The sequence below is a fragment of the Ursus americanus genome, chromosome 35, assembly GCF_024610735.1.
Source record: "Ursus americanus isolate L20-20 chromosome 35, mUrsAme1.1.p, whole genome shotgun sequence".
In the NCBI taxonomy this organism is placed as follows: domain Eukaryota; kingdom Metazoa; phylum Chordata; class Mammalia; order Carnivora; family Ursidae; genus Ursus; species Ursus americanus.
This window is the reverse complement of record NC_142161.1, coordinates 21875232-21887374: the sequence shown is the minus strand read 5'-3', so window position 1 is coordinate 21887374 and position 12143 is coordinate 21875232. Positions and strand designations below refer to the sequence as shown.

Sequence of the window (12143 nt, the reverse complement as noted above, 5' to 3'; positions counted from 1 at the left end):
CGTCTATGTTGTTGTCTACTTTGGCCTAAAATAATTCTTTTTTTTTATATAAAATCATATTTTATTATTTTCTTAAGTATTTATTTATTTTTAAAGATTTTATTTATTTGACAGAGAGAGACACAGCAAGAGAGGGAACAAAAGCAGGGGAAGTGGGAGAGGGAGAAGCAGGCTTCCCTCTGAGCAGGGAGCCTGATGCGGGGCTGGATCCCAGGACCCTGGGATCATGACCTGAGCCGAATGCAGACGCTTAACGACTGAGCCACCCAGGTGCCCTTTAAGTTTTTATTTAAATTCCAGTTAGATAACACACAATGTAATATTAGTTTCAGGTGTACAATATAGTGATTCAACACTTCCATGCAACACCTATTGTTCATTATAAGTGTGCCCCTTAATCCCGTGTAATATTTTCATCTTTAAGATCAGAAGTGATACCCATCATTCATTTTGTTTTATAAGTGACTCTTGCTTTCTCTTTTTTTATGATAAATCTAAATGTTTTTGTTTTATTTATTTTTTAAAGAATCCGTTTTTGTTTTTATTGATTTTCTCTATTATCCATTTAATATTTTGTTCATTTCCACCCTTACCTTTATTATTTTGTTTAATTTGATAATTTCCTAGCTTCATTAGGAAGAAATTTAGATCATTAATTTTAAATGTACCAATTTCTTTTTCTAATGTACTCATTTAAACGTAAACATTTCCATTTAAGCAGAGCTTTAAATGTATCTCTCACATTATCTTGGTGAAAGTTAGATGTGTTCTACCTCAAATTTACTGAGATAGAATTGCCATATAACATTGTGCAGGTTTAAAAATGTATTCATGAAAATAATGTATTTGACTGTTGTTGGGATACTGCTTTATAAGTATCAATTTATAGAAACCATGGTGGAAATTTTGATGAGTATGATTATGTATAAATTATAAATTTCTCTATGACCACAAAGTCTAAAGAAAAGGCAATGTTGAAACTCTGTGTCACAGGTTGTAATTTCATTCCCTTTTAATGAACTTTCATAAAGTTCGGTTGTTTAGTGTGTCTGTGGAGTAGAGGAAAACCAGTTTATAATTTTCATCTATTTTTTAATAGAGATATAATTGACATTAACAGTATATTAGTTTCAGATGTACAGCATAATGAGAATCTTTTAATCTTGTCCTTGCACTTCTCAGCACAGGCCTCCTTAGATCTCTGTTGTTATAGGTCCTTAAGACAAACGTATCCGAGTTCTCATTTCAGTAGTGATTGTAGTAGCAGCCTACTTGTTGGTAACTTGAATAACTGAATTGCAGTATATGCAATGACCATAGGTTGGTGATAATGGGAAGGCAATGGTATTGTCAGTGCCTTCCGGTTAAAGACTTCCAGGAACACACCTATAATTAAACAAGTTAGGCTTTATTGATCTTTGCAATGAGGGAGAACACACATCACCCGGAGCCATGGTGTTGTAGTAAGAAGTTGTTGAATGAACTTATTATAGCATTTAGGCACTTGTTGGGTGATTTTGGAGAATGCTCTGTTCTGAGTTGGATGCTGTCAGAAAGCAAGTGAAAACTTATGATTCACTGTCTTAATAAACTAGATCTATTAGGAAGAATTAAAGTTAAAGCAATACAAAGTGGAGCAAACAGCAGCAACTTACTTTAACCGAAATAGGAAAACCTTTCTTCATTTTTGTGGTTTGGATGACATGTTTTTGTCTATGTTCAGAATGATTCCTCGGGGATCGTTTTTGTCCTGATCTGTTGCAGTCATAGAGTGGCCTTGCCTGAAACACAAAATTATGTAGATTTAACAGGAAAAGAGCAAGTCCTAGATATGAATACCAGTCAGATCCCAGAAGTTAGAGGCTACTTTTATTTTCCTCAGTATGAGAGATGAAAGAGAAAGAGAAAAACAATGACCATTTAAAAACAACAAAGCTCAAAGGGGCCTTGTGCCAGCTAGTGATGTAATGTGCCATGAACCTAGGAGTCTGATTAAAATCATGTATACTTCAGGCTCATCTCCCCATCCCCACACATAATATATTTTTTAAAGAAAATAAATTGAAATTAGACTGAAACAGAAAAACCTAATAAACTTAAATGAAATTTCTACGTTGTCTTTATTATCTAGAGAAAGGGTCTCAGGAGGTAAAGAGCAATTTTATATAAAAATCTTGTATTTTCTTTGAAGTTTGAGCAAGTTCTCTATTGCTTTTAGTATTCATCATTGCTGAAGAAAGAGCCAGTGCTAATCTCATTTGTGTTGCTATACTACCCTATTTTATTCTCATGTAGCAATGTTTTGAAAGATTTATTTAAGAGAAAGAGACAGAGAGTGCATGCATGAGTTGGGAGAGGAGCGGAGAGAGAGAGAGGGAGAGAAGCAGACTCTCTGCAGTGTGTGGAGCCCAAAGTGGGGCTGAATCCCACAACCCTGAGATCAGGACCTGAGCCAAAATCAAGGACACTTAACCTACTGAACCACCAGGCACCCCTCTCATGTAGCTATTTTTATAATTCTCATTTCTTTTATGTATAAAGTACCACACTGATAAATATATTACGTGGCCTTCCATTTTCCATTAAATTGCTGGAAGCTGGCTGTGTGTGACATCTTAATTTTCATCATTCTTATTTTGTCAAGGAGTGACTCATTGGGTCATTTCAATCTGGAAACCCACATCCTTCATTTTTGTGAAATTTTCTTTTAACATTTAAAAATTGTTTCTCCTTTTCATAGTTTTTAATTTCCCTGTCTGTAATTTCTGTTAGTCCAGATGTTGAGTGCTCTTAATTGGTTTAGATTTTCTTAACTACTTTCCAATCTTTCTACAGGTTTTTAGATTTTAGCAAGCACGTATATTTTATATTTTCTGGTCTTTTTTTTTTTTTTCCACTTTATGGGTAAATTGTCTTCTCTTGCCCTGAGGTAACTATTTGAAGGTAATTTTGTGAGGTGGTATGGTTTGTGTAAAGGTTTATGTTTCCTTATTTATATTTGCTTCTTTCCTAATACATATTTTTTTGTTGTTTATTTTCTTTTCTGTTTCACGTGGGTGTGTTTGTCAAATACATGATGATTCTTGATTGTCCATTTATGTTTAATAATTTAAAAAACCCAAAGCAGAAAGCACAGTTTGGGGCTCTTAGCTTGTGTGTGTGTGTGTTATTAGCATATGCACTGCAGATTAAAGTGATTGTTCTATATTTAGCATAGAACACTCTTTCTTTCTTTCTTTCTTTCTTTCTTTCTTTCTTTCTTTCTATTTATTTATTTATTTATTTATTTATTTATTTATTTATTTATTTTTTGCACTTTTACCACCAGGACTTCTAAGAGTCTGTAGGAGGTAAGGAATGTTGACTTTTTTACATAAATATCTAAATATATTCTACTTTAAACCCTATTATTGTGTCCAACCACTACACAAACTGGTATTTCTAATTTCTCAGGGATCTTTTCTGGGAGATCTACCTTGAAGTTTACTTATTTCTAGTTTTGAAAGTCCATGTATTTTCTTTTTTAGAAAGTTGAATAGCTTTCATAGCCTTCAGTTTCTCATCACCTCTCCCTTGCTCCATAATTGATCAAAGATGACCTATTCTATAACATTTTTATCTAGATCTGTCAATATAGGTTTAAACCCATTCAGACCAAGAGACTTTTTAAAATTTTTTAAATTAACATATAATGTATTATTTGTTTCAGGGGTACAGGTCGGTGATTCATCAGTTTTACACAACACCCAGCACTCACCACAGCACATACCCTCCCCAATGTCCATCACCCAGTTACCCCACCCCATCATCCCCTTCCCCTCCAGCAATTGTCAATAAATAGTTGGAGTAAAGAGTCTCTTATGGTTTGTCTCCCTCTCTGGTTTTGTCTTGTTTCATTTTTTCTCTTTCCCTATGATCCTCTGCCTTGTTTCTTAAATTCCATGCATCAGTGAGATCATATGATAATTGTATTTCTCTGATTGACTTATTTCACTTAGCATAATACCCTCTAGTTCCATCCATGTCATTGCAAATGGCAAGATTTCATTTTTTGGTGGCTGTGTAATATTCCATTGTGTGTGTGTGTGTGTGTGTGTGTATATTCCATTGTGTGTGTATATACATATATATATATATATATATATATATATATATATATCCATTGTGTATATATATATCCATTGTGTATATATATATATATATATATATATATCCATTGTGTGTGTGTGTGTGTATATATATATATATATATATATATATATATATACATACATACATACACCACATCTTCTTTATCCATTTATCAATGGACATCTGGGCTCTTTTCGTAATTTGGCTATTGTGGATATTGCTGCTAAAAACATTGGTGTGCAGGTGCCCCTTCGGATCACTACATTTGTATCTTTGGGGTAAATATCCAGTAGTGCAATTGCTGGGTTGTAGGGTAGCTCTATTTTCAACTTTTTGAGGAATGTCCACACTGTTTCCATACTGGCTGCACCAGCTTGCATTCCCACCAGCAGTGTAGTAGGGTTCCCCTTTCTCTACATCCTCACCAACATCTGTCTTTTCCTTTTGTTAATTTTAACCATTCTGACAGGTGTGAGGTGATATCTCATTGTGGTTTTGATTTGTATTTCCCTGATGATGAGTGATGTTGAATACTTTTGCATGTGTCTGTTGGCCATTTGGATGTCTTCTTTGGAGAAGTGTCTGTTCATGTCTTCTGCCCATTTCTTGTTTGGATTATTTGTTCTTGGGTGTTGAGTTTGATAAGTTCTTTATAGATTTTGGATACTAGCCCTTTGTCTGATTTGTCATTTGCAAATATCTTTTCCCATTCTGTCAGTTTTCTTTGATTTTGTTGAGCAAAAGCTTTTTCCTTTGTTGTGCAAAAGCTTGTTATCTTGATGAAGTCTCAGTAATTCATTTTTGCCTTTGTCTTCCTTGCCTTTGGAGACATATCTAGCAAGAAGTTGCTGCGGCTGAGGTCAAAAAGGTTGCTGCCTGTGTTCTCCTCTAGGATTTTGATGGATTTCTGTCTCACATTCAGGTCTTTCATCCATTTTGAGTCTATTTTTGTGTATGGTGTAAGGAAACTGGACTATTTCCAGACCAAGAGATTTTAAGTTAAAGTTATTTAGTTGTTTTTATTATTTCTCTACCTATCACAGTTTTCTATTAGGTATTATTGTTGTTCTTGCTATTATGAGTAGTATTTAGTTCATAATTTTTAAATTGAAAAAAGAAAGCAGGTTTTTGCCATCCGTCAGACTTACACTATGACATCTCCTTCATTTATGTTTCTTTTTTGTCTAACAGTAATGTTTGCCAGCTTTATTAATTTGAATCTTAAGTCTTCTTCACATCATTTCTTCAGCTCCTTGGTACTCACTTTATCAGTTTTTTGTCATGTTTCCTTTCTGTCTTTTGTATAAAACTGTTAAAAGTCTGAAATGACTGAAAAGTTCTCTGTACAAATCAATCAATTTCTCCAGGTATCCCTTCTTTTTCTCATAGCAGTCATTTGAGAAAATACAACCAGAACTGCTTATTGGAGACATTTTCAGCTCTCTTGATTCATGTTTTAGTATTTAATCTGAGAAGTGCTATAATTTACAGATTTCTCTCCATCTTGATGAGAAAAGAATATCATGGTATAACGACAGTGTTATAGATTTGTTTGTTTTAGACAGAACTTCATATAAAGTTCATCTCTACCACTTTCTACAAGTTTACTTCTTTGAGCTTAAATTTTCTCTCCTATAAAAATAAAGATGACAACTCTGGGATTCTTAGAGAAATTCCTAGGGAAAATATCTATGAATGAAAATATCCTATGAAGCTTCTAGATTATAGCAACCAATAAAAACCAGTTAGCATTTCACCTCTATACTTAAGGAGATTCTTTTATCAGAGTAATGCAGATACAAAGTAAATAGGTGGATGGAGAGAGGCGCCTGGTGGCTCAGTCTGTGGAGCATCTGACTCTTGGTTTGGGCTCAGGTCATGATAGCAAGTTCATGAGATTGAGCCTGGAGTCAGGCTCCATGCCGGGCAGGGAGTCTGCTTACGATTCTCTTCCTCTCCCTCTGTTCCTCCCCTGCTCTCTATAGAAAGTGTAACCTATTTAGAGTGAAAAAAATTTAAGTGAACTATTGATGAATTACCAAGGAAGAACTATTTGGTCTGGATATAAATCTGTTACTTAATTGGTAAATGTTATAGTACTGTAAGTTATTCTAATGAGAAATATCAGTGGGAAGACTTTAATGACATAATTATTCTCTCCAATAAAATAACAATTAGTTTGTCTGGTATTGTACTAATTGTTATTAACATAGGGTATTGACAATGTTTAAAATCTAAGTATTGAGTCACTTCAGAAAAAAAGTCTTATATTATAAAACTACACATACAGAACTGATGATTTTGTTATGCTGAAAAGAACATTTAATTTAAAATTTTCTAAACTTCTTTTTAAATTAATAGTATTTATGTTTGTACAGTTTTAAATTCACAGAAGAACTGAAAAGATCGTTTTCATGTGCCCTCCCGACTTGCTACACACAGATTCCCTTGTTCTTTACATCTTGCATTAGTGTGAATACATTCATTATAATTATGAACCACTTTTGATATAATGGACTAAGACCGTAGTTTACATTAAGTTTCACTCTGTATTGTAGGTTCTATGGGTTTTGACAAATGCATGGTGTAACATTTCAGTCATTACAATATCACAGAGAGAATAGTTTCATTACCCTAAAAATTTGCACTCAACATATTCATCCCCCTTTCCCTCTCCATGAAATCTTGTCATCCATCATTCTTTTTATTGTCTTTATAGTTTTGCAGAATGTCATAAGTTGTAATAATAATACTCTTCAGATTGTGTTCTTTCACCAGAAAATATACATTTAAGATTACTCTATATCTTATTGTCGCTTGATGGGTCATTTTTTATTGTGGGATAATATTCTATTGTATAGGCGTACCAAAGTTTATTTATCCACCTATTGAAGGACATCTTAGTTGTTTCCAGTTTTTCACAATTATGAGTAAAGCTGTAATAAACATTTGTGTGCAGGATTTTTTAACATAATTTTCCAACTCCTCTGGGTAGATACATAGGAGAGAGACTGCTGGATTATATAATAAGAAAATATTTAGCTTTATAGGAAACTGCCAGGTTATATTCCAAAGTGACTGTACCATTTGAATTTTCCACTAGCAATGAATTTTTTTGCTCAACATCCTCACCAGCATTTGGTATTGTCAGGGTTTTCTTTATTTTTAATTCTTGGCATTCTGATGAATGTATATTGCTATCTCCTGGTTGTCTTCATTTGCATTTATCTAATGATACATGATGTTGAATGTCTTTTCAAATGATTGTTAGACATCTGCATATCTTCTTCGATGAAGCATCTATTAGAATCTTTTGCCCATATTTTCATTGTATTGTTTCTTTTCTTACTGTTGAGTTTTAAGAGTTTGTCATGTATTTTGAATATAAGTGTTTCATTAGGTATGTGTTTTACAACTATTTTTTTCCCAATTGTTGGATTTTCATTTTTCTTAAAAGTGTCTTTTGGAGAACATATCCTTAATTTTAATAAAGTCTAACAACAACTTTTGTTTTTATGGATACCCTTTGTGTTGTATCTTAAAACTCTTCATCAAACCCAAAGTCACCTATATTGACTCTTCTGTTATCTTGTAGAAGTTCATTCAGTAGCTTTGTATTTTACATTTTTACATGTAGGTCTATGATCCATTTTGAGTTAATTTTGGGGAAAGGTGTAAGGTCTGATTTAGGTTAATATATTGGGGGATTTGGACATCCAGTTTTTTCAGTATCATTTGTTTTAAGCCTATTTTGTCCTCATTGAGTTGTCTGTGTTCCTTTGTAAAAGATAGACTGATTATATTTGTGCGGGTTTATTTCTGGGCTTCTATTCCATTTCATTGGCCTATATTTTTTAAACTATATATATTTTATTTCATTTCAAGTTTTATCGAGATATAAATGACCTATAACACTATATACATTTAAGGAGTATAGCATAATGATTTAAATTACATATATTGTGAGACCTTCACGTTTATACTTAATATCATGCTGTAATGATTACTATACTTTTATATTAAGCCTTGTACTTGATACTGTCAGTTCCCTAAATTTGTTTTTCTTCTTCAGTGTTGTGTGGCTATTTTGAACCTTTCACCTTTGGATATAAATTTTAGAATCAATTTGTTGATATCCATATAATAACTTGTAGGGAGTTTGATTATATTGCATGGAATCTATAGATCGAGTTGGGAAGAATTGACATCTTAAAAATATTGAGTCTTCCAATTTATACACATGGAATATATCTCCATTTTTTTAGACCTTCTTACATTTCTTTCATCACAGGTGTGTAGTTTTCTGTATGTAGATCCTGTAGATATTTTGTTATATTTATGCCTAAGTATGTAATTTCCTTGATACTAATATAGATTTTAATGTTTTTAATTTCAATTTCCTATTGTTAGTTGTTGGTATATAGAAAAACAGTTGACTTTTGTAGACTAACCTTGTATCATGCAAACTTGTGATAATTGCCTGTAAGTTCAAGGTTTTTTGGGGTTTTTTTGGTCAATTCTTTAGGATTTTCTTCATACATAATCATTTTATCTATAAACAAAAACAGATTTATTTCTTTCTAATCTGCATGCCTTTTTTTCCTTTTTTGTCTTCTGCATTAGCTAGACTTCTAGTACAATATAGAATAGGAGAGCTGACAGGAGATATCCTTGCTTCATTCCTGAATTAAGGGAAATCCGTCAGTTTCTCACTATGGAGTATGATTCTGGCTGTGTAGGCATTTTATAGGTTTTTTTTTTTTTTCTTTCATCAGTTGAGGAAGTTTCCCTCTCTTCCTAATTTTCTGAGAATTTTTTTTTATCATGAAAGCATTGTCAAATGCTTTTTCTGTATCTATTGATGTGATCATATGGTTTTTCTTCTTTGCCTGTTAATGTGATAGATTATATAAATTCATAACCAAATGTTGAACTAGTTTTGCATAGCTGAAATAAATCCCCTTGGACTGTGGTGTAAACTTTCCTTATATATTGTTAGATTCAATTTGCTAATATTTTGTTGAGAAGTTTTTATTCTGTCTTAAGATAATGATTAGTAGCTTTTTTTTTTCTTCTAAGGTCTCTAGCTTTGATATTAGGGTAATGTTGGGAAGTCTTCACTTTACTTCTGTTTTATAAAAAAGGATTGTAGAGAGTTGGTATAATTTCTTCCTAAAATGTTTGGTAGAATTCACTAGCAAAACCATAAGGTGTGCTGTTTTCTTTATTGGCAGATTATTTTTAAATATTTATTTGAGAGAGAGAGAGTGAGAGAGAAACAGCATGAGAGGGGAGAGGATCAGAGGGAGAATCAGGCTCACTGCTGAGCCATGAACCAGATGTGAAACTTGATCCCAGGACTCTGGGATCATGACCTGAGCTGAAGGCAGTTGCTTAACCAACTGAGCCACCCAAGCGCCCTTCTTTATTGGTAGGTTATTAACTATTGATTAAAATTCTTTAACAAACATAGGTCTATTCAGATTATCTATTTCTCCTGTGTGGATTTTTATAGTTTATGTCTTTCAAGAAATTGGTCAATTTCATCTGAATTAGCAAATGTGTGGGCATAGAATTGTTCATAATATTCCCTTGTTATTGTTTTACTATCCACGGATTTAATGGTGATGATCCCTTCTTCATTTATAATGTTGGTAATATGTGTCTTTTTTCTTTTTATCATGGTTAGCCTGGATAGAGCCTTTTCAATTTTTATTTATCTTTTCAAAGAAGCATCTTTTATTTTTTCTTATTTTCTCTCTTGTTTTTCTGACTTCAACTTAATTTCTGCTCTGATTTTTACTTTTTAAAAATTTTCTTGCTTAGGTTTATGTTGCTGTTCTTTCTCTAGTATCCTATGGTAGAGACTGAAATTATTTTTTAATTTTTAATTTTAATTACAGTATAGTTAAGATACAGTGTTATATTAGTTTCACATGTACGCTATAGTGATTCAACAATTCTATATATCACTCAGTTCTCAGCATGATAAGTGTACTCTTAATCCCCATCACCTATTTCATCCATCTGCCCACCCACCTCCCATTTGGTAATCATCAGTGTGTTCTCTATAGTTAAGAGTCTTTTTCTTGGTTTGTCTCTCTCTCTCCTTTTTCCTTTGTTTCTTATGTTTCTTAAATTCCATGTATGAGTGAAATCAGATGGTATTTGTCTTTCTCTGACTTATTTTGCTTAGCGTAATACACTCTGGTTCCATCCATGTCATTGCAAATGGCAAGATTTCATTCTTTTTATGGCTAATATTCCATAAAAGAAGAGGTGGTATATATACCTATATAGATAAATATATAAGATACATATATTTTTCTGTAAATGTATACATATTATAAATATATATAAAATATATTTTTCTATATTCTATATAAAATATATATGTTTTATAAACTAGATGAAATTCTTAATGGGATAGGTCAAAGGAAAAAAGAAATCAGAAATAAATTTTACTGCATAAAATGAATTAGGGAAAGCTATTAAGAATGAGATTAAAAGTTTAAAATTTAGACAAAAGTGTAAAATTGCTAGAAGAATAAAATTTGACAAACAACCTCAAGGGAAAATAGAAATATCACCAGATAGAAATATTTTTAAATACATTTTCAAGGAATGCATGTCTTAAATCCCCATTTTTTCCCCTTGGAGGATAGAAAAAGAACAGTTTTCCTCAAATAATTGTGTGAAGCTGTTCAAACCTTAAATTCAAAATATTAAGGAAATAAAATGATAGGGCAACTTTTAAATTATAGGCCACAATCCAGAATCCTACAAAGAAGATATATCATATCCAAATTAGATTTACCTTAGGGATGCAGGGATAGTACCCTTAGAAAATCAATTTAATATGTTATAGATTAAAAGGAGAAGCCATAGTGTAATCTTAGTAGATGTGGATAAAATATAAAAAAAAATCACTACCCATTTATTTTTTTTTTAAATTAGGAAACATAGAAGTGAATATCCTTAATTAGAAAGGCTAAAAAGAAAAACTTTCAACATTCTATATGTTGAACCTTTTAACTCTTAAAATCAATAACTATATACAAACATGCCAACTATCATCTCTTTTAATCAACATCATACTGCAGGTCTTAATCAGTTCAGTCAGGTAAGCTAAAGACATAAAGATTAAAAAGAAAGAAACAGAATATTTATTATTTACAAATGATATGATTGTCTACATTGAAATACTATTCAGGAAAATGTTTTTCTTCAAAAGAGTACCAAACACGATGTATGAAATAAATAGCATTTCTAAGCATGAACGATAAGAATTTTGTTTATACTTAAGTTCCTTACATCTTTATTGCTAGTGTTGTATTTTTCAAATTAAATCCTCTACAGAGATGGGGCACCTGGGTGGCTCAGTCAGTTAAGCATCTGCTTTTGGCTCAGGTCTGATCCAGGGTCCTGGGATGGAGTCCAGCATTGGGCTCCCTGCTTTGCAGGGAGTCTGCTTCTCCCTCTGCCCCTCCCCTTCTCGTTCTCTCTCTCTCACTCATTCTCTCTCAAATAAATAAATAAAATCTTAGGGGACGCCTGGGTGGCTCAGTCGTTAAGCATCTGCCTCCGGCTCAGGGCGTGATCCCAGGGTCCTGGGATTGAGCCTCACATCGGGCTCCTCTGCTGGGAGCCTGCTTCTTCCTCTCCCACTCCCCCTGCTTGTGTTCCCATTCTCACTGGCTATCTCTGTCTCTGCCAAATAAATAAATAAAATCTTTAATAAATAAATAAGTAAAATCTTAAAAAAAAAAAAAAAACCTCTGCAGAGAATATTTTAAAACCTCAAGAAAAACATTGAAGATAACATATATTTGGATAGAAGGGTCAATATTTTAATAATCTCAATTCTCCTCAAATCGATCTTTATAAATAATTATTTGCAATAAAATTACCAACAAGGTATTTTCATGAAATATTGATAAAATATATGTGGATGCAGAACCTAAAATCTGCTTGAAAAAGAACAGGGAAGGTGAATTTTCCTACAGATACCT

The 12143-nt window shown here is 32.6% G+C and overlaps 1 long non-coding RNA gene across 3 annotated transcripts in view; it reads left to right on the top strand.

Moving 5' to 3' along the window:
- Positions 1–12143, top strand: part of LOC148107128 (uncharacterized) — a 258097-nt gene that overhangs the window by 194796 nt on the left and 51158 nt on the right. The gene's annotated exons all lie outside the window — the stretch shown is intronic.